Source organism: Leptodactylus fuscus, chromosome 6 (assembly GCF_031893055.1).
Source record: "Leptodactylus fuscus isolate aLepFus1 chromosome 6, aLepFus1.hap2, whole genome shotgun sequence".
In the NCBI taxonomy this organism is placed as follows: Eukaryota; Metazoa; Chordata; class Amphibia; order Anura; family Leptodactylidae; genus Leptodactylus; species Leptodactylus fuscus.
This window is the reverse complement of record NC_134270.1, coordinates 164,940,794-164,963,442: the sequence shown is the minus strand read 5'-3', so window position 1 is coordinate 164,963,442 and position 22,649 is coordinate 164,940,794.

Below are 22,649 nucleotides of genomic sequence, written 5' to 3'. Positions count from 1 at the left end.
GCTGCAGTCCAGACCAGGAGCCAGGACACCTCCACATCTGCCTCTGACACTTTGGGGAGTTCACCCTTATCCTCACCTTTTCCTGCCATTTCTCCTTTTGCCCGCGCCATCATGCGCCTCTTCCCAGCAACTCCCCATCTCCCAAGCCTTTCATTTCATGCTAAAGTACAGCGCAACCCACCCACATGCCCAAGGCTTCAACGGCCTCATCTCAAGAAATCTGGCCCAGGAGATGTTGGAATCCCGGCTGGGGGACACTCTGCCCTTTTTGGGCAGAGTGTCTACTGCGCCACCGCACTGTGCCGTCCACACCAGCACTTTCCCCCAAACATGAGGCGGTCCCTAAATTCAGCGCTTAGCCCTAAAGTTCCATGTGACCAGTTACGAATGGACAAGTGCATGCGGACAGGGACGCTACCTTTCAATTTGGGCACAGTGGTTGAATGTAGTTGAGGCGTGGACCGGGTCGCAAAATGTGGTGGCCTGACTTGTCTCCCCACACAACATTCCTGGGAGGAGGGCTGAAACACCACCCTCCTCCGCTGTTAAATTGACCCCAGCTACGAGCTGGAAATGCTGCAACACTGGTGTGGGGAGACGTCAGCGGGCCGTGCTGAAGCTCATCAGCTTGGGGGCCAGACAGCACACTGCCTACAAAGTGAGTCATGCCATCCTCGATGAGACGGCAATGTGGTTTTTGCCACTGCACCTGGGCCCAGGCATGTTGTCATGTGTGATAATGGCCGTAACCTGGGATTGGCTCTGTAGCTTGGCAGCCTGCAACATATTCCATGCCTGGGCCACGTTTTTAACTCATTGCTGCTAATCTTTTGAAAAAGGTACCCCAATGTTCCTGAGCTACTGGTGAAAGTGTGGCGCTTGTGCGGATAGTTTTTAAAGTGTATAGTTGCCGCTGCTAGCCTCTATGCACTCCTACAACGCCTGTACCTGCTGGAACAACGGCTGTTGTGCGACGTCTCCACACTGCTGGCACTAAACATATCATGTGTTGAGCAGAGTGTGTGAGCAGCACAGACCTTTGATGTAGTTCCAACTCCGAAACCCTCGGGTTCGTCAAAGTCAACTCCCTCAGTTGCTCAACCATGAGTGGCCATGGGTGGCAGACTTATGTGAAATCCCATCCCATCCATTGCACTGGACACGAAACATTAGCATGCGCTCAGCACAACTTCGGATATGGCAGATGCGTTAAGCAGGGTGCAGGGTACAACACAGACCAGGCCCGAGCACCAGGAACAGGTGTTAGAAATACTGCAGCATCTGCCATTTCCTTCCAATTTTGGGGTTTTGGACCCGCCACCGACTTGTCTGGACCTAAGTGGGGATCATGAGACACAGTTGCCATCAAGGCAAGCTGTGGTCATGTGCGGTTTGCAGTAAGGGGGCAGTGCGCAATTGGAAGAGGAGTTGGTGGATGACGAGGCCACCGACCCCACATGGACAGGGGTGATGTCTAGGGGCTAAAGCAGTGTAGATGTAGAGGGAAGCTAAATCAACAAAAAACCTGGGTAGAAGCAAAGGCATAAACTGGGGTGATGTTTAGGGGTGAAAGCAGAGTAGATGTGGAGGGAAGCTAAGCAGCAAAAACAGTGGGTAGAAGCAAAGGCATGCAAAACTCTACCCTGTTGGAAGACTTATTCCTAGGTCTGGAACACGTCAATGGCCCCCCTGGACAAATTACTGCCACTCAGGGGCCTAGTGTCACCAGGAGGGACAAGTATAGGCGCATGTTGTGGGAATACCTGGCCGACACCAGCTCTGTCCTCTCCGATCCCTCTGTGCTCTACAGCCTACACTTATTTTCTCATCTTTTTTTCTGAACTGCACATCTCTTGCCTGCTTCCTTTGGGATCTTAGAAATGGTGGTCCACTTCCACAGATGGTAACTTCAATAGACAGTGTAACGGGAGTAGCTGAGGGATCGCTGTCTTAACCACTTTTTGGCACAAAATTAACTTCCAAAGCCAAATATGGTGCAAGTATATGATGCAAGGACACCTACACACCTATCTCTGACACATTGGGGAGTTCACCCTCATGCGCCCTTTTGGCCTGCACCATCATGCGCCTCTTCCCAGCCACTCCACATTTCCCAAGCTTTTCATTGCAGGCAGAAGTACAATACAACCCACCCCCATGCCCAAGCCTGTAACAGCCTCATCGATAAACTGCTGGCCCTGGAGATGTTGGTGTTTGTTTATGCTTCTGGAGACCCAGGCCTTCCGTCAGCAGATGGCAGCTGGGGCACCTCCCTATGCTGGGCCTAGCCGTTACTACTTCTCTTGGTGTGCTGTCTCTGCCTTGCGCCTGCATGTGTCCCATAACATCAGTCGGGCCCAGAGCTCTGCGCTTTGCTGCAAGGTCCACTTGACCACCGACACATGGACAAGCGCCTGTGGTCAGGGATGCTGCAGTGCTTATCTTTAATGACAGGCAGGGTGAATGTGGTGGAGTCTGTTCCCCGGGTGCAAACTGGGGTGGCCTATCTCCTCTCCCAGGCCAAAATTCATGGCAGGAGTAGACTGAAACCCTACGAAGCTGCAACCTCCACCCCAGCTACTAGCGGAAAACACTGTAACACTGGCATGGGGAGATGTCAGCAGGCCGTGCTGAAACTGATCAGCTTGGGGGACAGACAGCACAGTGCCTCCGAGGTCAGGGATGCCATCCTGGCTGAGATGGCATTTTTTTTTCCCTGCTACACCTGGGGCCTGGCATTTTTGCGCCTGTGATAATGGCTGGAACCTGGTAGCAGATCTGGAGCTTGCCAGACTCAAACACGGTCCACGCATGGCCCACGTTTTCCAACTTGTTGGTGCCATGTTTCTTTGAAACCTACACCATTGTGCCTGATATACAGGTCAAAGTGGGGCCATTTTCGTAAGTGAGAACTAGCCTCTGCTAGGCAGAAAACATTCAGAGCACACTCCTCTCATCTTCGCACCGTTGGCTGGCGGCAGAGGAAGACGAGGGGGTTGGAGTGGCATCTGATGTCCCTATCCCACACGAGGCTAGAGGGTGCACTTCAGTGCATCCCATTGCTTCACCACAAATGGTGTGAAGGGGAGTGGAAAATGGAGGAAATGGAGAGTGACCCTTACAGTTGGGGCCAGCAAAGGCATGCCAAGTAACACACTGGCACACATGGCTGACTTCATCTTGGGTTGCTTTTCAACACATATTTCACATCATGAAGAACCAATAATACTGGATTTTTTCAAGCCTCGAACCCCGGTCTAGGTCTAATGTCTGTTCCTTTCTTATATTAGGGGAGAGGGAAAAAAAATTACTTCAGTGATACGTTTAGCGTACATAGACTGACTATTAATGTGTATCCCACTTAGTGTTGTTAGGGTTACACACTGTCACAACCTGGCTAAAGCTTCTATAGCTGTTAATAAAGTCAACATAACTTTACGGTATCCAAAAAGACAGCTGGTTCCGACAGAGAGCAAGACAAATGTCACCCAAAGCTGTGAGCTCTGAACACCCACAGTGACTTTGGCGTCATCATCATTATAAGGGAGCGGGTGGTAATAAATAACTTGGCAGTGCCTAAAACCCAAAAAGCTTATACAACTATATTTACATTAAGATACACAAATGAAACTTTTCAGTAGCATGTCATGAGACAAGCTGATAAGCTCTTCCTTTGTGCAGTGCTATTTGAAAGTTAAACGCTGCCTTTATTTTAATTCTGGAGAAGGTGCAGACATTAGATTTAGAACATGTTGTCTTCATTGTCCAAATCCTCTATATAGGTAACGTGTTTTTCGGGCCGAGCTGTCTGGGAACGAGCTGGTGCAGCACTGACAACCTGGGTGAATATGGCAAGAGCCTGAGATGTAGGGTGAATGAATCCCCAAATTATTTGTGGAATTCCCAGTGAGACAATGGCACTGTATACCAGTAGCAAAAATTGTGGGTGCACATAACCCCCATATATTCTTTGAATTCCCAGTCAGACAATGGCACTGTATACCAGTAGTAAAAATTGTGGGTGCACATAACCCCAATATATTCTTTGAATTCCCAGTCAGACAATGGCACTGTATAGCAGTATTAAAAATTGTGGGTGCACATAACCCCCATATATTCTTTGAATTCCCAGTCAGACAATGGCACTATATACCAGTAGTAAAAATTGTGGGTGCACATAACCCCCATATATTCTTTGAATTCCCAGTGAGACAATGGAACTGTATAGCAGTAGCAAAAATTGTGGGTGCACGTAACCCCAATATATTCTTTGAATTCCCAGTCAGACAATGGCACTGTATACCAGTATTAAAAATTGTGGGTGCACATAACCCCCATATATTCTTTGAATTCCCAGTCAGACAATGGCACTGTATACCAGTAGTAAAAATTGTGGGTGCACATAACCCCAATATATTCTTTGAATTCCCAGTCAGACAATGGCACTGTATACCAGTATTAAAAATTGTGGGTGCACATAACCCCCATATATTCTTTGAATTCCCAGTCAGACAATGGCACTATATACCAGTAGTAAAAATTGTGGGTGCACATAACCCCCATATATTCTTTGAATTCCCAGTCAGACAATGGCACTGTATACCAGTATTAAAAATTGTGGGTGCACATAACCCCCATATATTCTTTGAATTCCCAGTCAGACAATGGCACTATATACCAGTAGTAAAAATTGTGGGTGCACATAACCCCCATATATTCTTTGAATTCCCAGTCAGACAATGGCACTATATACCAGTAGTAAAAATTGTGGGTGCACATAACCCCCATATATTCTTTGAATTCCCAGTCAGACAATGGCACTATATACCAGTAGTAAAAATTGTGGGTGCACATAACCCCCATATATTCTTTGAATTCCCAGTCAGACAATGGCACTGTATACCAGTAGTAAAAATTGTGGGTGCACATAACCCCCATATATTCTTTGAATTCCCAGTCAGACAATGGCACTGTATACCAGTATTAAAAATAGTGGGTGCATATAACCCCAATATATTCTTTGAATTCCCAGTCAGACAATGGCACTGTATAGCAGTAGCAAAAATTGTGGGTGCACGTAACCCCCATATATTCTTTGAATTCCCAGTCAGACAATGGCACTGTATACCAGTAGTAAAAATTGTGGGTGCACATAACCCCCATATATTCTTTGAATTCCCAGTGAGACAATGGAACTGTATAGCAGTAGCAAAAATTGTGGGTGCACGTAACCCCCATATATTCTTTGAATTCCCAGTCAGACAATGGCACTGTATACCAGTAGTAAAAATTGTGGGTGCACATAACCCCAATATATTCTTTGAATTCCCAGTGAGACAATGGCACTGTATACCAGTAGCAAAAATTGTGGGTGCACGTAACCCCCATATATTCTTTGAATTCCCAGTCAGACAATGGCACTATATACCAGTAGCAAAAATTGTGGGTGTATATAGCCCCAATTCTATTGCTAGGGGACTTGCAGGGTATTTCTGAGGTGAAGGTGGGGGGGCACACCGTTGGAACGGGGATTTGGGGTGTATATATGGGGTATACGGGAATACACTGTCAGTGTGTTCCATTCAGGATCCTGGGAAAGCTGGGTTGCGGCGATTGAGCCCGTCAGTGCCACGTTACACTGACAAGCTTCTCCCTGGAATTGAAGTTATATGTAAGCCCAATATATTCTTTGAATTCCCAGTGAGACAATGGCACTATATGGCAGTAGCAAAAATAGTGGGTGTATATAGCCCCAATCCTATTGCTAGGGGACTTGCAGGGTATTTCTGGGGTGAAGGTGGGGGGGCACACCGTTGGAACGGGTATCGGGGGTATATATCGGGTATACGGGAATACACTGACAGTGTATTCCATTCAGGATCCTGGGAAAGCTGGGTTGCGGCGATTGAGCCCGTCAGTGCCACGTTACACTGACAAGCTTCTCCCTGGAATTTAGCTCTTACAAGAGCTGTTGGTTGTCTTCTCCTTCCTATCCTAGCCTGTCCCTGCCTACCCAGAATCTAAGCCCTAGCTAGCTGGACGGAAACCTCCGTCCCCGGTGAATTGCAAGCTCAGAATGACGCGAAGCTGAGCGGCGCTGTTCTTTTAAATTAGAGGTCACATGTTTTCGGCAGCCAATGGGTTTTGCCTACTTTTTTCAACGTCACCGGTGTCGTAGTTCCTGTCCCACCTACCCTGTGCTGTTATTGGAGCAAAAAAGGCGCCAGGGAAGGTGGGAGGGGAATCGAGTAATGGCGCACTTTACCACGCGGTGTTCGATTCGATTCGAACATGCCGAACAGCCTAATATCCGATCGAACATGAGTTCGATAGAACACTGTTCGCTCATCTCTATTGCTGATCTATAAAAAGAGCCAGGAAAAAACATGGCCACCAAATAAGTGTAATATACCCCAATAGTCAGATTGGAATGTCAGATTCATGGATAGAATACTGAACCATTCCAGACTATAAGACAACATGTACATCTACAAAGTCTCCAGTGAAAAATGGTCATAGTTCTATATCCATGCTATAGGGGCATAGCGTACCCTATATACATTGTTATTGATATAGGCTGCAGATTATGGAAATTTCCAATGGTCTGATGGACCTGCGGTGCTCATGGCTAAAGCCTATAACATGTTAGATCCAAAGAAACCTCCATTTTGCATTTTTTTGTGCCGACACGATACAAAGGAGACAATGTAACAACTCCGGGCTTCAGCTCTTGACTTCAGTCCCAGATCTTAGAATAATTGATGCTGTATATAAAAATGAAGAAGTTGTGTAAGTAGAAACAATCGATGAAATTATTAAGTAGATATTAATATTAATGACATCAATGGAGCGTTTCTTAAAGCTTCCTTGTACTGATGCCTAATAATACAGCGTCTTGGCATAGAGACAGCAATTCAGGTAAAGGAGAGGTCTTTTCTCACACTAAAATTTTCCTGATTGCATGAAAATCTTATAGCGGTTACCCAAGTGCAGCTTCTCCCCATTTCTGTAACGTTATAGTATATACCCACCACCACCCAAGGAATGACATGCCACCTGTATTCTATGTGTCGGTACGATTCGGGGGATACTATATTAAGATAGTTTTTTACTTTTTAACCCCTTGACAAAAATTTACAAAAAAACCACCCAAAAACTGGAGGTTACTGAGTACAACTGTGAGCTCTCCTCGGCGGCCCTGCTTATTCTAGGCTGCTCTGCCCTCCTTTCAGGACTATTGACAGATATGCTACAGATTCTGCAAGGTTTCTGTATCACTGCGTTGCCTTACATTGCTGTTTTTGACCTAGGTCTATTTATTGGCTTCTCTCATTATTCTGACCCAGTTCTGCTGCCTACCCAGGTATGACCTCGGCCAGTTCTTGACCTCAAAACCTGGGCTGCCTACCGTGACCCTCTGGCCCATTTACAACCTTGCTTATCTGCTGCCTGCCACTAGTCTTTGGCCCATTCTTGATTATTCCTTGCCTATCAGTCCTGACCTTGTTCACTTAGCCTGGTGCTCATGGAATGGTTTGCAGGCTCCGGCTCTAGTTCTGTCCCTGGCTTGGTGCTCATTGCACCTCCCCGAGTCGCAGGCAGAATTTATTTGCACCCGGAATAATGGAGCATGCAGCTTATGGCTCTGTGCTCAACTCTATCTGCATCTCGAGGACACAGATAGAGTTGAAGTTAGGACGGTTTGCAATATTGTTAGTGTCCTCGGCTACAGTAGAGCTCCATGGTGTGTTTCTGTGTAGATATTTATTATGTAAGTACTGTATGGTCAATTTCCCTCTTCAAAATCCTGCATGTGCTGCTCAGGCCAATAAACACCTATGGGTCAGGTAGAGGGTGCATCACATGAAGCCATCCATATGAGCTCTGTACAGAGGTGTAACTTGAAGTTCCTGGGTCCTAGGTTATACCTTCCTTTATACAGTTGGAGATTCTGTGTCTGATTCCTGTAATTAGAGTTTACAGAAGAAAAGAAGAGGATGAATCAGTAAGTGGCAGTGGGTACTGTGATGGTGCCGGCGTCCGTGGCTATAGATATCACACCATAACGTCACCAGGTCATAATATATAGTAATACTGTGTGATATAAGCCATAGGGGATTATTACATGGATTTTAGTGCATGGTATGTGCAGACCAGAAGACAACACCTTTATCCAGAGCAGATTTCCACCATGTGTAATACACTGACCATATTCTGTAAGAAGACTCCGCTTCTTTAGAAGACCACATTTCAATGTAAGTTTGGATAGTCGTATCAAAGAGGTTTCATTGTATATATTATCTCTTCCAGGGAAAGCTAGATGGCAACCAATATTCGATCTCAAGCCACACAGACTCCTTGACTGGTAAATCTGGTTATTTGCACAGTCATGACTCCATGTCCCCATATTGTCCAATTATTAAGCACATATAGGAAAGGTATTAGGAGGACCCCTGTGATAGAATAGAAAATAAACACATTTCTTCCTATACAATAGTTGGTAGACCCAGCAGATTCTTCCTTACGGATGGGATTGAGCGACACAATACTCCCAGATGCCTGGTGACACTCCTGGTGTATGTGAGCCATTGGTTGGGTGCGGTTTCTCTGGCCAGCACTCGTCGGTCTCTATCTCCTAGTTTCGGGGGTCTGCCAACTCGGGGCACATTCCGACAATCACCGCTCACCTTCCAGTTCGTAATCACATAGGCCACTGTTGATTTTGGGTAATTCAGTTCACTTGCTATGTCCCTTAAGGAACGACCATTTCTGTGGTACCCCATAATTACCCCTTTCTCAAAATCAGACACCTCTGCACTTCGTGGCATCTTACATGCGACTAATGCTAATGCTGTTTCCTATTTAACGGCTGAAGGTGTGACGTACATCACGACCGCAGATATCTTCATTTGTGTGGGTGTCCAAATACTTATTGGTAGACAGTGTATGCCGCCGTTCGGTAGAAATACCTGTTTTCCTTAATATGCAAATGAGTTCTCTCGCAGCACTGGGGGCGGTCCCCAGCACTCAATCAGCACTGCCATGCACTCAATCAGTACTCAATGCTGCAAGAGTACTCTCCAGAGCCACCTCTATCTTCGTCTGGACCGGCCTCTCAATGCATCTTCTTCCGGCGCTGGCTTTAAACTTCTAGGCATGCGCAGTTAGCTCTGCCGTTGGGCCTCGGTCAGTTTACTGTGTAAGTGGCCATAAGAAAACGGCTGCTTACACTGGGCATGTGCAGTACCCGGAGGCTCGACGGTAGAGCCAACTGCGCATGCCTAGAAGTTTGAAGCCAGCGTCGGAAGAAGACACAGGGAGAGGCTATTCCAGGAGTTAGATGGAGAGTTCTCTTGCAGCATTGGGGACGCCATTACATCATTATTAACCGATAGATAAAAAAAATAATATTCATCCCAGATGTAAGTGTATCATTGTGTTTATTGATTTTACTGAATCGGTCATTATTACAGGTTTATTAATAAAGTGGAGATCATTTATTACAACATGTTTGTATATTTGTGCTCCCCCTTCACCACCCGCCATTTTCAGCTTCTGCTGTAGACTTAAAGTTTTTACCAGGAATTCTATTTCTCACACAGGTGGTTGTTGTAATGGTTGTGGCTGCAACATAGAATCTGTAAGACAAAGATGTTAGAAGATACAAGAAGTTACAAGGTAAATAGGACATAGAAGGTGATGGATGGATTAATAGAACTTATGAAATTAGCAGGTGGTGCAAAGGAGGTGTGATAATTTGAACCGGTCTTGTACCATCTGTTAATTCAAATGAATTGCAGGGCAGTATCTGTAGGACCTACTTGCTAATTCAAATCAACAGCAGACAGTCGTTGCCTTCTCCATCCCCCCTCTGACATTTTAACACTGATTATGATCTGGTTGCTCATAGAAACATTGAAAATATGTGACTGACCAACCTTCAAGGTGACTGCAAGTAATCACAATCACAGCTAATGCAGGGAACTCTATATATGGGATTTCACTCATAAACTTTATAATCAGGAATAGGAGACCTTCAAGATTTGCCAGATTTATTAATAGCTAGCTATTAATAACACTAGAGCCTCTCCAGGTTTCGTGCACCATAATAAAAACTAGAAGTCAACCTATAATTTCTATTCAATCCCTGGAGAAAAAAAATAAGAGATAAGACTGCAGTAGATGATTATACATGGGTTTTCTTATTCATTTTTATTCTGATAACTTTTTTTGGTGTTTTTTCCTTGTAGTTTCCCAGGATCATTGGACACATCCATAGCATGCACGTCTAGCACAATGAAAGTTATTGCCCACATTTCTGGTGGTCTGGAGCAGTGAATGGGTTAGTCTAGGATGGTGAGTTGGTTAGTTGCTGTATATATGGAGATCTAGGACTGTGAAGGAGATATAGTAAGGATCCATTCTCATCTAAAGTTATATAGGATTAATATTTCTAGGCCTGGCAGTCTACAACAGTAGTTCTCAGCCTCACTCAGAATGGACAACCTTGCACAAGCGATAACATCAGCACTGAAATGTCCATTCTACTGTTTCTGGTGGTCTAGGTTTGTGAAAGGGCTAATAGGTATTCTTGGTGTATTGCAGTGACAAGGTTAATGTTAGTATACTAAGTGAATTGGGCAGTGAGGGTTCAGTATCTCTGTGGCCTATAACAGAGAAATGGGAAAATTTAATGATCCCTGGTGGAAGGTATTTGAAGGGTTAAAGCTGAAGTCCATTGGTTATTTACCTCTTCAGGATCCAGCATGTAATTTCCTATTTCCTTTCTGCACGGATAGAGATGGGGTCAGTAAGTTGATAAAGAGAACTGTGCAGCTGTAACCCTGTGACTGCACAATTCGATTAGACAAATCATTCAGGAGCCCGGAATGGTAATCATTTTGGGGAGAATCATTGTGTGGTGTGGTCGCCTCAGTCTCAAGAGCTCAATCACACTGTTTCTACTTTTAAGCTGCTAGATAGATAGATAGATAGATAGATAGATAGATAGATAGGAGATAGATAGGAGATAGATAGATAGATAGATAGATAGATAGATAGATAGATAGATAGGAGATAGATAGATAGATGATAGATAGATAGATAGATAGATAGATAGATAGATAGATAGATGATAGATAGATAGATAGATAGATAGATAGATAGATAGATAGATAGGAGATAGATAGATAGGAGGGAGATAGATAGATAGATAGATAGATAGATAGATAGATAGATAGATAGATAGAGATCAGTGGTTCTTAACCGGGGTTCGATCGAACCCTAGGCCCTATGCACGGTTCATTTTGTGTACCAGTAACAAAAACATATACCTATGTCTTGAATTTTGAAAAAAAAATCCTATTTGATTTATCACTAAAGAAGGGTTTGGTGAATGTGCAGATGAAACTGGTGGGTTCGGTACCTCAAACAAAGTTAAGAACCACTGATATAGATAGATGATAGATAAAGATAGATATAAGTAAATACTCACATTATATAAACCGTCTCTACTGTTAATATTAATATTCATCCAGAAAAGCTAAAATACAAAATAAAGTTAAGTGATCTCACATGACAAGTATTATTTTACATTTCCTTTACTTGACTGATAAAGCAGTCAAAAGTCGATTAGACTATTAAATAATGGGAAAGGAATATTTAAATAAGTTTTCCTTGATGGAAAAGGAAAACTTACTCTAGTGTATTGGTATATACTTACTCGCTTCCAAATGGGAATTTTCTGATGGAGGTTTTGCTGAAACAGATATTATATATTGTGAGAAAATATAAAATAAACAGAAATGGAAACCATCACTATAACAGAAAAGTAACTTGTGTCTATACAACGTCCAAATCAAGATCTAGTCAGGCCAGATCTTCGAACTGTGGGGTAAAAAAGTTGCAAGGTATCTAACTGAGGGCATAGGAGTCCTCCGACTCCTGTTCACCCCAACATCTCTTTTTGATAAGAAAATCTTAGAGATCTCCTAATATAAAAAGTCATATGAGGAAAATCTCTAAAGGCCTGTACAAGAAATGTCAAGACTAGAGATATGCGAACCAGTCCAGAATGAAATTTTTCAAAAATTTTAGGTTCAACCCAAACCTTAATGTCTTGGGGTTCGCCCCCTCAAACGGCTATAAAGGAAACTGCCAAAAGTATCCCTTCCTGGCAGCAGATACCACAACATGGAAAAGTGACAACTACAGAATTTGGGGGGGAAAAAGTCATGAAAATCCATCTTTATATGGAAGCACCTGAAGAAGATACCGAACCAGCATTGCGTTTGAGGAGTGACAACTAACAATTGCAATTTGTGGAAGACAAAAATTGGCCTTATTTACTGGAAAAGGCTGTAGGCGTTGTCCGGCTGAGTGGGGTCAGAAGAGGTAGCTGTGGCAACATGAGTGGAGAATGGAGTGATATGATGGATTAGACAGACATGTCCTGTGTCTGAGTGGTGGAACCTGTGACTACATAAGTAGAAGTACATCATGGAATAATGTGATGGACTTGGCCACAAGAGATGTCTCTCTGAGTGGTGGTGGCTGTGGCAACATGAGTGGCAGTAAATTATGTAATATTGTGATGGACCAGGCCACGGGAGATGTCTGGTTGAGTGGTGGCAGTGGTAATGGCTATGGCAACATCATTGGTGGTACAGCATGGAATAATGAGATGGGCCAGGCCACAAGAGATGTCTGACTGGGTGGTGGCAGCACCAGAGGCAGTACAGTATGGAATAGAATATGACTGACCAGATGGTGGAAATGGTAGCTCAGTAGAATGTGATGGGCTTCAGGAGATGATGGAGATGATGCCCCCACAATCCCCCACTTTTTATAAAATGCCACCTAGTTTATACCAATGTAATATATTAGTATATACTTACTTGCTTCCAACTTGGGTTTTTCCGGTGGAGGTTTTTCTGAAATGGACAATTTATATTTTGAGAAAAATTCAAACACACAAGAATTATCATTTCTATCAACACTAAACAATATGCCCTGCTCAGGAGGATATAGTGGAAGCCTACAGTCCCCCCAGATCTTCAACTTGTAGGGTGAAAAAGCCATCACCCAGCGAGGTATGGAAATGAGGGCACCTGAGCCCCCTTGGAGATCTATGGTTTCATCTTAAAATTAGGCAAACCCAAATCTCAGATGAACAACAAGAGACGGCAGATTCCCCCAAATTATTATTAACTCAACAACAATTAAGACAAAATAAAGAAGCCTCCTCTAAAAAAAAAAACTAAGTGCACCCCACAAAGCATTAGCTGACCCTTCCTGACCCCCGACTACTGTAAATTCACGTTCTACATTGATACAGTTATAATGTGAATGTAGTCTATATAATCAATATACACTACATATACAATCTGAATACAGTCTATATACTTTAACATATTAAATCAATTTAATACAATATCATAAAACTCTCGACATATCTTGACATACACACATCTGTACATAGAGAAATATTAAAGACAGATTCATTTTTGTTTTTTTTAACACCCATTCTATTTATATTCCTTTAAAGTCTATATTCAGTTTAGAAATGTCATTAGCGCTGTCCATTTGAGGGCGCTCTATGCCTTTGCCGCACACAGAAGAGGTCTTGGTGACCTATGACTGGCTCCCTTACAGCCACTAACCAATATTCGGCCTCAGGGCTCGTTCACATCTGCGCCCGGTCTCCGTTCTGCAGGTTTCTGTTTCCTGCACAAAACTGGGCAAGAGACGGAAACCTGCCGGCATCTTTCGATCCCATTCATTTGAATGGGTTTGTAAAGTGTCCGGCCATGAGCGCCAGTGAGCGTTTTATGCTCTCCGCGGCGAAACTGTTTTTAAAACTGGACACAGAGTTGGACATGCAGTGCTCTGTGTCCGGTTTAAAAAAACGGTTTCGCCGTGGAGCGCATAAAACGCTCACCAGAGCTCACGGCTGAACTCTGCATGACAGGTTTCCATCTTCTACATGCAGAAGACGGAAACCTGAGAACAGAGACCCGAACGCTAGTGTGCACCCAGCGTCAGTAGTCACATGAAGCGTGAACACATATAGTATATCAATTGGTAAATCAATGTTAAGGAATAGAGATGAGCGAACACTAAAATGTTCGAGGTTCGAAATTCGATTCGAACAGCCGCTCAATGTTCGTGTGTTCGAATGGGTTTCGAACCCCATTATAGTCTATGGGGAACAGATACTCGTTAAGGGGGAAACCCAAATCCGTGTCTGGAGGGTCACCAAGTCCACTATGACACCCCAGGAAATGATGCCAACACCTCTGGAATGACACTGGGACAGCAGGGGAAGCATGTCTGGGGGCATCTAACACACCAAAGACCCTCTATTACCCCAACATCACAGCCTAACAACTACACACTTTACACACTCAATACCACCTCTCTGACAGTAGGAAAACACCTTGAAACATGTGTATTTGGCACTTGCAGTGAGGAGAGCTTGTCACCAGCAGTGAATTTGGCCCTTGTAGTAAGTTGAGGTTGGCACCAACATTTGTTTTGAAAATCAGGGTGGATTGAGCCTCTAACCAGCAGAGTTTGGGCAAATTCATGGTGGAGGGAGCCTCTAAACACCCCAGTTTGGGCAAATTCATGGTGGAGGGAGCCTCTAAAAACCCCAGTTTGGGCAAATTCATGGTGGAGGGAGCCTCTAAACAGCCCAGTTTGGGCAAATTCATGGTGGAGGGAGCCTCTAACCAGCCCAGTTTGGACCAATTAATGGTGGAGGGAGCCGCTAAACAGCCCAGTTTGGGCAAATTCATGGTGGAGGGAGCCTCTAAACAGCCCAGTTTGGACCAATTCATGGTGGAGGGAGCCTCTAAAAAACCCAGTTTGGACCAATTCATGGTGGAGGGAGCCTCTAAACAGCCCAGTTTGGGCAAATTCATGGTGGAGGGAGCCTCTAACCAGCCCAGTTTGGACCAATTAATGGTGGAGGGAGCCTCTAACCAGCCCAGTTTGGACCAATTAATGGTGGAGGGAGCCTCTAACCAGCCCAGTTTGGACCAATTAATGGTGGAGGGAGCCTCTAACCAGCCCAGTTTGGACCAATTAATGGTGGAGGGAGCCTCTAACCAGCCCAGTTTGGACCAATTAATGGTGGAGGGAGCCTCTAACCACCCCAGTTTGGACCAATTCATGGTGGAGGGAGCCTCTAAACAGCCAAGTTTGGACCAATTCATGGTGGAGGGAGCCTCTAAAAACCCCAGTTTGGACCAATTCATGGTGGAGGGAGCCTCTAACCAGCCCAGTTTGGGCAAATTCATGGTGGAGGGAGCCTCTAAACAGCCCAGTTTGGGCAAATTCATGGTGGAGGGAGCCTCTAACCAGCCCAGTTTGGACCAATTAATGGTGGAGGGAGCCGCTAAACAGCCCAGTTTGGGCAAATTCATGGTGGAGGGAGCCTCTAAACAGCCCAGTTTGGACCAATTCATGGTGGAGGGAGCCTCTAAAAAACCCAGTTTGGACCAATTCATGGTGGAGGGAGCCTCTAAACAGCCCAGTTTGGGCAAATTCATGGTGGAGGGAGCCTCTAACCAGCCCAGTTTGGACCAATTAATGGTGGAGGGAGCCTCTAACCAGCCCAGTTTGGACCAATTAATGGTGGAGGGAGCCTCTAACCAGCCCAGTTTGGACCAATTAATGGTGGAGGGAGCCTCTAACCACCCCAGTTTGGACCAATTCATGGTGGAGGGAGCCTCTAAACAGCCAAGTTTGGACCAATTCATGGTGGAGGGAGCCTCTAAAAACCCCAGTTTGGACCAATTCATGGTGGAGGGAGCCTCTAACCAGCCCAGTTTGGGCAAATTCATGGTGGAGGGAGCCTCTAAACAGCCCAGTTTGGGCAAATTCATGGTGGAGGGAGCCTCTAACCAGCCCAGTTTGGACCAATTAATGGTGGAGGGAGCCGCTAAACAGCCCAGTTTGGGCAAATTCATGGTGGAGGGAGCCTCTAAACAGCCCAGTTTGGACCAATTCATGGTGGAGGGAGCCTCTAAAAAACCCAGTTTGGACCAATTCATGGTGGAGGGAGCCTCTAAACAGCCCAGTTTGGGCAAATTCATGGTGGAGGGAGCCTCTAACCAGCCCAGTTTGGACCAATTAATGGTGGAGGGAGCCTCTAACCAGCCCAGTTTGGACCAATTAATGGTGGAGGGAGCCTCTAACCAGCCCAGTTTGGACCAATTAATGGTGGAGGGAGCCTCTAACCACCCCAGTTTGGACCAATTCATGGTGGAGGGAGCCTCTAAACAGCCAAGTTTGGACCAATTCATGGTGGAGGGAGCCTCTAAACAGCCCAGTTTGGACCAATTCATGGTGGAGGGAGCCTCTAAACAGCCCAGTTTGGGCAAATTCATGGTGGAGGGAGCCTCTAACCAGCCCAGTTTGGACCAATTAATGGTGGAGGGAGCCTCTAACCAGCCCAGTTTGGACCAATTAATGGTGGAGGGAGCCTCTAACCAGCCCAGTTTGGACCAATTAATGGTGGAGGGAGCCTCTAACCACCCCAGTTTGGACCAATTCATGGTGGAGGGAGCCTCTAAACAGCCAAGTTTGGACCAATTCATGGTGGAGGGAGCCTCTAAAAACCCCAGTTTGGACCAATTCATGGTGGAGGGAGCCTCTAACCAGCCCAGTTTGGGCAAATTCATGGTGGAGGGAGCCTCTAAACAGCCCAGTTTGGGCAAATTAATGGTGGAGGGAGCCTCTAACCACCCCAGTTTGGACCAATTCATGGTGGAGGGAGCCTCTAAACAGCCAAGTTTGGACCAATTCATGGTGGAGGGAGCCTCTAAAAACCCCAGTTTGGACCAATTCATGGTGGAGGGAGCCTCTAACCAGCCCAGTTTGGGCAAATTCATGGTGGAGGAAGCCTCTAAACAGCCCAGTTTGGGCAAATTCATGGTGGAGGGAGCCTCTAAAAAACCCAGTTTGGACCAATTCATGGTGGAGGGAGCCTCTAACCAGCCCAGTTTGGGCAAATTCATGGTGGAGGGAGCCTCTAAACAGCCCAGTTTGGGCAAATTCATGGTGGAGGGAGCCTCTAACCAGCCCAGTTTGGACCAATTAATGGTGGAGGGAGCCGCTAAACAGCCCAGTTTGGGCAAATTCATGGTGGAGGGAGCCTCTAAACAGCCCAGTTTGGACCAATTCATGGTGGAGGGAGCCTCTAAAAAACCCAGTTTGGACCAATTCATGGTGGAGGGAGCCTCTAAACAGCCCAGTTTGGGCAAATTCATGGTGGAGGGAGCCTCTAACCAGCCCAGTTTGGACCAATTAATGGTGGAGGGAGCCTCTAAACAGCCAAGTTTTGGGAAATTCATGGTGGAGGGAGCCTCTAACCAGCCCAGTTTGGACCAATTAATGGTGGAGGGAGCCTCTAAACAGCCCAGTTTGGACCAATTCATGGTGGAGGGAGCCTCTAACCAGCCCAGTTTGGGCAAATTCATGGTGGAGGGAGCCTCTAAACAGCCCAGTTTGGGCAAATTCATGGTGGAGGGAGCCTCTAACCAGCCCAGTTTGGACCAATTAATGGTGGATGGAGCCGCTAAACAGCCCAGTTTGGACCAATTCATGGTGGAGGGAGCCTCTAAAAACCCCAGTTTGGACCAATTCATGGTGGAGGGAGCCTCTAAAAAACCCAGTTTGGACCAATTCATGGTGGAGGGAGCCTCTAACCAGCCCAGTTTGGGCAAATTCATGGTGGAGGGAGCCTCTAACCAGCAGAGTTGTGGGAAAGCAGGGTGGAGGGAGCCTCTAACCAGCAGAGTTAGTGGAAATCAGGGTGGAGGGAGCCTCTAACCAGCAGAGTTGGGGGAAATCATGTTGGAGGGAGCCTAGTATTAGCAGAATTGTGCAACGCTTATGGTGGATGAGTATGAGGATGCGGAGGAATTGGAGAGGTTGAGTACAGACATGGAGTTTCATGTTGGGGTGCTTTACACAGGTGGGCACAAAAATGAAGGCTCTATCCAGTGGTGGTTCATTTTTATCAAAGTGAGCCGGTCGGCACTCTCAGCTGACAGACGGGTGCGCTTGTCAGTGATGATGCCACCGGCTGCACTGAACACCCTCTCAGATAGGACGCTGGCGGCAGGACAGGACAGCACCTCCAAGGCATATAGGGCAAGTTCAAGCCACAGGTCCAACTTCGACACCCAATACGTGTAGGGCGCAGAGGGGTCGGAGAGGACAGGGCTGTGGTCGGAAAGGTATTCCCGCAACATGCGCCTATACTTCTCACGCCTGGTGACACTAGGACCCTCCGTGGCGGCACTTTGGCGAGGGGGTGCCATCAAGGTGTCCCAGACCTTAGACAGTGTGCCCCTCGTTTGTGTGGACCGGTGAGAACTTGGTTGCCTACTGGAGGAACTGCCCTCCCTGCCGCCAACGTCACATGCTGGAAACATCTCCATCATATTCTGCACCAATTGCCTGTGGCAAGCATTGATGCAATTGGCCCTCCCCTCTACCGGAATAAAAGACGAGATGTTGTTTTTATACCGGGGGTCAAGGATAGCAAAGATCCAGTACTGGTTGTCCTCCATGATTTTGACAATACGCTTGTCGGTTGTAAAGCACCCCAACATGAACTCAGCCATGTCTGCCACAGTGTTAGTTGGCATGACTCCTCTGGCCCCACCGGAAAGTTCAATCTCCATTTCCTCCTCATCCTCCATGTCTACCCATCCGCGCTGCAACAATGGGACGATTCGAAGTTGCCCGGAAGCCTCCTGTATCACCATCACATCATCGGACAACTCTTCTTCCTCCTCCTCCTCCTCCTCCTCCTCCATTAAACGCAGTGAAGCGGACAGATGTGTGGACCTACTCTCCAGCTGTGACGGATCGGATGCTATCCCTAACTCCTCTGTGTGATCTGAGTTATCCCTGATGTCAATCAGGGATTCTCTCAGAACACACAAGAGCGGGATTGTAAGGCTCACCATCGCATCCTCAGAGCTCACCCTCCTTGTGGACTCCTCAAAGACCCGTAGGATGTCACAAAGGTCTCTCATCCATGGCCACTCATGGATGTGAAACTGAGGCAGCTGACTTTGTGGCACCCTAGGGTTTTGTAGCTGGTATTCCATCAAAGGTCTCTGCTGCTCAACCACTCTATTCAACATCTGAAACGTTGAGTTCCAGCGTGTGGGGACGTCGCACAAAAGCCGGTGTTGTGGCACATGCAGGCGTTGCTGGAGAGATTTTAAGCTAGCAGCGGCTACTGTCGACTTGCGAAAGTGGGCGCACATGCGCCGCACTTTCACCAGTAGCTCTGGAACATTGGGGTAGCTCTTTAGGAAACGTTGCACCACTAGGTTGAAGACGTGGGCCAGGCATGGAACATGTTGGAGTCCGGCAAGCTCCAGAGCTGCTACCAGGTTCCGGCCGTTATCACAAACGACCATGCCTGGGCCCAGGTGCAGCGGCTCAAACCATATTGCCGTCTCATCGAGGAGGGCATCCCTCACCTCGGAGGCAGTGTGCTGTCTGTCCCCCAAGCTGATCAGCTTCAGCACAGCCTGCTGACGTCTACCAACGCCAGTGCTGCAACGTTTCCAACTCGTAGCTGGGGTCAATCTAACAGCGGAGGAGGAGGCGGTGGCAGAGGAGGAGGCGGTGGCGGAGGAGGAGGCGGTAGAGGAGGAGGAGGAGGGGGGTGTTCTTCTCGTGTCCCTGCCAGGAATGTTAGGCGGGGAGACGAGGTACACCGGGCCAGTTTGGGAAGCAGTCCCAGCCTCAACTACATTCACCCAGTGTGCCGTCAGTGAAATGTAGCGTCCCTGTCCGCATGCACTTGTCCACGCGTCGGTGGTCAAGTGGACCTTTGTGCAAAGCGCGGAACTAAGGGCCCGCCTGATGTTGAGTGACACGTGCTGGTGCAAGGCGGGGACGGCACACCGGGAGAAGTAGTGACGGCTAGGGACGGCATAGCGAGGTGCCGCAGTTGCCATCAGGTCCAGGAAGGCGGGAGTTTCAACAAGCCGGAACGCCAACATCTCCTGGGCCAGCAGTTTAGCGATGTTGGCGTTCAAGGCTTGCGCGTGTGGGTGGTTAGCAGTGTATTTCTGCCGCCGCTCCAATGTCTGAGAGATGGTGGGTTGTTGTAAAGAAACGCCTGATGGTGCCTTTGATGGTGCAGGAGAAGGAGATAAGACAGGACCAGGGGAGGATGAGGTAGAAGTCAACAAAGTGGCGGAGGCAGATGAAGTGGTGTCCTGGCTCGTCCTCTGGAGTGCATCGCCAGCACAGTCAGCAGTGGCAGTGGCAGAGGCAGAGGCAGTGGCAGAGGCAGTGGCAGTGGCGTGAACGGCAGGCGGCCTTTGTCCTGCCGTTGCTGCCTGCCACTGATTCCAGTGCTTGGATTCCAAATGACGGCGCATTGAAGTGGTGGACAGGTTGCTCTTCTCAGAGCCCCTAATCAATTTCGAGAGGCAAATTGTGCAGACAACACTATATCTGTCCTCGGCGCATTCCTTGAAAAAACTCCACACCTTCGAGAAACGTGCCCTCGAGGTGGGAGTTTTTCGGGGCTGGGTACGAACTGGAACATCTTGGGAGATTCCGGGTGTGGCCTGGCTTCGCCTAAGCTGCTGACCTCTGCCTCTGCCTCTAGCTACCCTTTTTGGTGCTGCACCTGCCTCAACATCCACACTACTTTCCCCGCTTGACATCCCCCCTGTCCAGGTCGGGTCAGTGTCCTCATCATCCACCACTTCCTCTTCCAACTCCTGTCTCATCTCCTCCTCCCGCACAATGCGCCGGTCAACTGGATGCCCTGACGGCAACTGCGTCACATCATCGTCGATGAGGGTGGGTTGCTGGTCATCCACCACCAAATCGAACGGAGATGGAGGAGACTCTAGTGTTTGAGCATCTGGACACAGATGCTCCTCTGTTAGGTTCGTGGAATCGTGACGTGGAGAGGCAGGTTGAGGGACAATGAAAGGAGCGGAGAACAGCTCTGGGGAGCAGGGACAGTTTGGGTTATTGTTCTGTAAAGCTTCGGAATTTTGGGAGGAAGGAAGACAAGACTGTTGGGTAATAGGAGGAGAGGAGGCAGAGTCTGACTGGCTGCTGGACAATGTGCTGTAAGCGTTCTCTGACAGCCATTGCAAGACCTGTTCCTGGTTCTCGGGCCTACTAAGGTTTGTACCCTGCAGTTTAGTTAATGTGGCAAGCAACCCTGGCACTGTGGAGTGGCGCAATGCTTGCTGCCCCACAGGAGTAGGCACGGGACGCCCTGTGGCTTCACTGCTACCTTGCTCCCCAGAACCATTCCCCCGACCTCGCCCACGGCCTCGTCCACGTCCCTTTCCGGGAGCCTTGCGCATTTTGAATTCCTAGTTAGAAATTAGCACTGTATACCAGTAGTAAAAATTGTGGGTGCACGTAACCCCAATATATTCTTTGAATTACCAGTCAGAAACTGGCACTATATGGCAGTAGCAAGAAATGAGGGTATTTATAACCCCAATATATTCTTTGAATTCCCAGTCAGACAATGGCACTGTATACCAGTAGTAAAAATTGTGGGTGCACGTAACCCCAATATATTCTTTGAATTCCCAGTCAGACACTGGCACTATATGGCAGTAGCAAGAAAAGAGGGTATTTGTATTCCCAATATATTCTTTGAATTCCCAGTCAGACAATGGCACTGTATACCAGTAGTAAAAATTGTGGGTGCACGTAACCCCAATATATTCTTTGAATTACCAGTCAGAAACTGGCACTATATGGCAGTAGCAAGAAATGAGGGTATTTATAACCCCAATATATTCTTTGAATTCCCAGTCAGACAATGGCACTGCATACCAGTAGTAAAAATTGTGGGTGCACGTAACCCCAATATATTCTTTGAATTACCAGTCAGAAACTGGCACTATATGGCAGTAGCAAGAAATGAGGGTATTTATAACCCCAATATATTCTTTGAATTCCCAGTCAGACAATGGCACTGTATACCAGTAGTAAAAATTGTGGGTGCACGTAACCCCAATATATTCTTTGAATTACCAGTCAGAAACTGGCACTATATGGCAGTAGCAAGAAATGAGGGTATTTATAACCCCAATATATTCTTTGAATTCCCAGTCAGACAATGGCACTGTATACCAGTAGTAAAAATTGTGGGTGCACGTAACCCCAATATATTCTTTGAATTACCAGTCAGAAACTGGCACTATATGGCAGTAGCAAGAAATGAGGGTATTTATAACCCCAATATATTCTTTGAATTCCCAGTCAGACAATGGCACTGTATACCAGTAGTAAAAATTGTGGGTGCACGTAACCCCAATATATTCTTTGAATTACCAGTCAGAAACTGGCACTATATGGCAGTAGCAAGAAATGAGGGTATTTATAACCCCAATATATTCTTTGAATTCCCAGTCAGACAATGGCACTGTATACCAGTAGTAAAAATTGTGGGTGCACGTAACCCCAATATATTCTTTGAATTCCCAGTCAGACACTGGCACTATATGGCAGTAGCAAGAAATGAGGGTATTTGTATTCCCAATATATTCTTTGAATTCCCAGTCAGACAATGGCACTGTATACCAGTAGTAAAAATTGTGGGTGCACGTAACCCCAATATATTC